The following is a 3,810-nucleotide window of genomic DNA, read 5'->3' on the forward strand; positions in this document are numbered from 1 at the left end:
CTTTAAAGACAAGTCTGTTGCACCAACTCCCAATCCACCCGCTGCTCCTTTCTTGGCTATTGGTCAAGGAAAGGGAAAGAAGAGGAAGGCTTCGTCTAAGAACTATCGCAAGGTTAAAGCCCGAGATGGTGCCTCTTCTAGTGGGACCAAAGTTGATCCCGCTAAGCCCTGCCCTAACCCTAAGGAGGCAGAGTGCCACCACTGCCACAAGATAGGACATTGGAAGAGAAGCTGCCCAGAGTACCTGCAAGCCATCAAGGAAGGAAAGATCAAGCCATCTTTCGCAGGTTTATACACAATTAAATCTAACGATTCTAATCATGCTATTTCTTGGGTTCTTGATACCGGTTGTGGTTATCACATTTGTTCTAATGTGCAGGGACTAAGAAGAAGTAGGGATGTGGAGCAAGGAAGGATCAATCTAATCATGGGGAACAGAAGATCGTCGCCTGTGACCAAGATTGGAGTGTATTCTTTAGTGCTTAGGAATAATTTATGTTTAGATTTGAACAATTGTTGCTATTTTCCAGAAATGGCTAGAAACATCATTTCATTTCATGGTTTGTTTAGTTTTAGATTTTCTTTTAATAATGAGAATGGTTCTATTTTGGCTTATCTAAATGGTGTCTTTTACTTTGAAGCTATACCATGTAATGGAATATATGAAACTGTTATGATTGTTGATAACTTAGGAAATGATGTTTTAAACATAGATTCTTCCACTAGTATGGATAAAGCATCCTTGTGGCATTGTCGTCTTGGACATGTCAATAAGAAACGCATAGCCCAACTCCAAAAGGATGGAGTGTTGGAGTCATTCGACCTTAGGGAAGATGACACGTGCGAATCTTTGTTGCTTGGAAAGATGACTAAATCACCCTTCACGAGTACGTGTGAAAGGGGTGAGGGTCTATTGGACCTAATACATACCGATGTATGTGGACCGTTTAGATCAACCACGAAGGATGGGAACCGCTTCTACGTGACTTTTACCGATGATTATAGTAGATATGGGTATATCTATTTAATCAAGCAAAAGTCAGAAACCTTTGAAAAGTTCAAAGAGTTCAAGAATGAAGTGGAGAATCAATTGGGCAGGAAAATCAAGATGCTTCGATCCGATCGAGGAGGAGAGTACCTAAGTCTTGAATTCCACGATTATCTCAAGGAGTGTGGAATAGTTTCACAATTGACGCCTCCTAGGACACCGCAGTTGAATGGTGTGGCAGAAAGGCGTAATCAAACCTTATTGGATATGGTTCGCTCTATGATGAGTCGTGCTTCACTACCTATCTCTTTTTCGGGGTATGCCTTAGAGACTGCCGCCCATATCCTTAACCAAGTCCCTACTAAGAAGGTTGCCAAAAAACCTCACAAGATGTGGACAGGGAAAGCTCCCTCGTTGGCACATATCAAGGTTTGGGGTTGCGAGGCTTTTGTAAGACGAGATACTCACAACAAGCTCGAACCATGAAGTGAGCGATGTATTTTCATCGGCTACCCACAAAAATCCTTTGGATATCTCTTCTATAGACCGAAGGACAATGTTGTCTTTGTTGCGAGGAGAGGAGTTTTCCGAGAGCGAGAACTCATAGGCCAAGGAGACAGTGGGAGGAAAATCGAGCTTGAAGGGATTCAAGAGTCGATAGATGAAGGAACCTCTACCACTGGCACTCAACCCGAGGAGGAAACTCCGGTTGAACCGATTGACGAGTCCTTACCTCTTAGACGTTCCGATAGAGTTAGAGTTCATCCCCAGTTTTATGGTTTTCATATTACTACCGAAGGGGACATGTATATTAGTGATGGTACACTAATAAATCTTGATGAACCTAATAGCTATAAGGAAGCCATGGCAGGTCCGGAGTCTGCGAAATGGAAAGAGGCAATGGATAGAGAGATCCAATCCATGTATGATAACCAAGTTTGGAATTTGGTTGATAATGTGCCCGGACGTAACACCGTTGGGTGCAAATGGATCTTCAAGAAGAAGACCGACGTGGATGGAAACGTACACACATATAAAACGCGATTGGTTGCGAAGGGCTTTACTCAAACTCCCAGAGTTGACTATGATGAGACCTTCTCACCAGTTGTGAAGATAAAATCTATTAGAGTGATGCTAGTAATTGCCGCATTTCATGATTATGAGATTTGGCAAATGGATGTCCAGACCGCTTTCCTTAATGGAAAGTTGGCTGAGGATGTTTACATGGCTCAGCCAGAGGGGTTTGTGGATCCGAAGCATCCTAATAGAGTGTGTAAGCTTGAGAAGTCCATTTATGGACTTAAACAAGCGTCTCCCAAATGGAATCTTTGCTTCGATGAGAAAGTCAAAGAGTTTGGATTTGTACGAAGCAAAGATGAATCATGTGTATATGTCAAAGCCAGTGGGAGTATAGTTAGCTTCCTCGTTCTATATGTCGATGACATATTACTCATAGGAAACGACATCCCGACTCTGCAGGAAGTTAAGTCCTGGCTCGGGAAGTGCTTCGCTATGAAGGACCTCGGAGAGGCTTCTTACATTTTGGGAATAAGGATAGTTAGAGAAAGAAGTAAGAGACTAATAGGACTTAGTCAGAACACTTACTTAGAGAAGGTACTAAAACGTTTTAGTATGGAAAACTCAAAGAAGGGAGAATTACCGATACAAAGTAATGCCAAGTTGAGTAAGACTCAAAGTCCGAGTACCGAAGCTGAAATAGCAGAAATGAGCCGAGTACCATACGCTTCCGCAGTTGGCTCAATCATGTACGCTATGACTTGTACTCGCCCTGATGTAGCCTTCGCTTTGAGCATGGTTAGCAGATATCAAGGGAATCCTGGCAGAGCCCATTGGATTGCGGTGAAGAATATCCTTAAGTACCTTCGGAGGACGAAGGAATGGTTCTTAGTCCTTGGAGGGAGTGATGACTTGAAGGTGCGAGGGTATAGTGATGCCAGTTTACAGACCGACAGGGACAAGTACCGTTCGCAGTCGGGCTGGTTCTTTACCCAGAATGGAGTAGCAGTGACATGGAAGAGTTCCAAGCAGGAAACTGTAGCTGATTTAATGTGCGAATCAGAGTACATTGCAGCGAGCGAAGCGTCGAAGGAGGCAATATGGCTGAAGAACTTCATTGGTGACCTTGGAGTTGTACCTACCATAAAGGAGCCCATGGAGATTTTCTGTGATAACGAAGGAGCGGTTGCCTTGACCAAGGAACCAAGGGATCATGGTAGATCTAGACATATCGACAGAAAATATCACTTTATTAGACATCGTGTAGAAGAAGGACAACTCGTAGTGAAGAGGAAATCATCAGAAGATAACCCAGTAGATCCGCTTACAAAGGGACTGAGTAGGGTTAAACACTTGCAGCATGCTAGGAGTATTGGGCTGAAGGATGATATTAGCATAGATTAGATAGTATTAGAAACGTATAATAGATAAATGTAATTAAATTTTGATGATTAAATAAAGGAGTTTTATTTATGAGTAATGTTACTGTCTTATGTTAATTGTTTAGCTATTGTTTCACTTTGCATGTTTTGACTTCCAGAATAATTGAGTTTATTAGGAATAATCGAATTATTCAAATTGTCCACAATCGTTCATATGTTGGAAGTAGATATGAATGAAGATTGTCATGAATTGGTATATAGATTGTCTAAATGGTATTAGACATAGCAAAGGGTTGCTGCAATGTTCATGAGTGCTTATGAACTAGTTTTGAGCATTGGAACAAACCCGCGCTTGTTGGAATCACCTTATGGAATATGATATAAAAGGGTGATCGCAAGACGATAATATCATATAGTCTTAAA

Source organism: Lactuca sativa, chromosome 2, assembly GCF_002870075.4.
Source record: "Lactuca sativa cultivar Salinas chromosome 2, Lsat_Salinas_v11, whole genome shotgun sequence".
Taxonomy (NCBI): domain Eukaryota; kingdom Viridiplantae; phylum Streptophyta; class Magnoliopsida; order Asterales; family Asteraceae; genus Lactuca; species Lactuca sativa.